This window comes from Etheostoma spectabile, chromosome 15 (genome assembly GCF_008692095.1).
Source record: "Etheostoma spectabile isolate EspeVRDwgs_2016 chromosome 15, UIUC_Espe_1.0, whole genome shotgun sequence".
Classification (NCBI taxonomy): Eukaryota; Metazoa; Chordata; class Actinopteri; order Perciformes; family Percidae; genus Etheostoma; species Etheostoma spectabile.
The window spans coordinates 22,771,431-22,772,061 of NC_045747.1; the positions used below are offsets into that span (position 1 = coordinate 22,771,431).

The following is a 631-nucleotide window of genomic DNA, read 5'->3' on the forward strand; positions in this document are numbered from 1 at the left end:
ATGGTTGCAAGTATATATGTACAGGACTGTATATTCCACAAAACAACACTGTCGAAACTTTTAAATCAATTATTTAAGCCGAAAGTACTTATATGTATGTGTCTCTCTGCAGAGCAGCCAACTTTTCCAAAAACCTTGGAGTGAGATTTGGGGGGGCAAACCCATATTTTTCTGCGTACGAAGCAATTTCTTTAACTCTTTTAGTATCATTATCCTTCAGGGTTTAAATTGGTATTTTTTCTGTGTGGGGGGATAGGGGGCTCTCCCTAGGGGGGTCTGGGGTATGCCCCCCCAGGAATGTTTTTTTTTTAAATAAACCATTAAATGGCACTTTCTGGAGAGTTATGTGCAAAAAAATGGAGAAGTCAAGTCTTACATGATATGTGCAAAACTATAGGGTTAGGAGCCTTTGCATTTACATTCTTTACATTATTAACTTCTTATGATATTAGAACTGACACAGACAATGTGCCAAACATAATGAATCACATGAAGAGACAGGAGCATATGTCAGGAACAGCTGAGAAGATTTGGGTCTGTGGTTAACAGGTCCAGGGGTTCCTAGTGTAGGGACCAGGGACCCAAAGTTAAATTAATCAATCAACTAAGACCACTGAAATTCTAAAGAATA

The 631-nt window shown here is 38.5% G+C and overlaps 1 long non-coding RNA gene across 1 annotated transcript in view; it reads left to right on the plus strand.

Annotated features, from left to right (window-relative positions):
• Positions 1-631, plus strand: part of LOC116703387 (uncharacterized) — a 4,427-nt gene that overhangs the window by 2,542 nt on the left and 1,254 nt on the right. Inside the window, exon 2 of the long non-coding RNA XR_004335420.1 lies at positions 505-509. This is a non-coding gene — a long non-coding RNA (uncharacterized LOC116703387). The remainder of the gene's footprint in view (positions 1-504; positions 510-631) is intronic.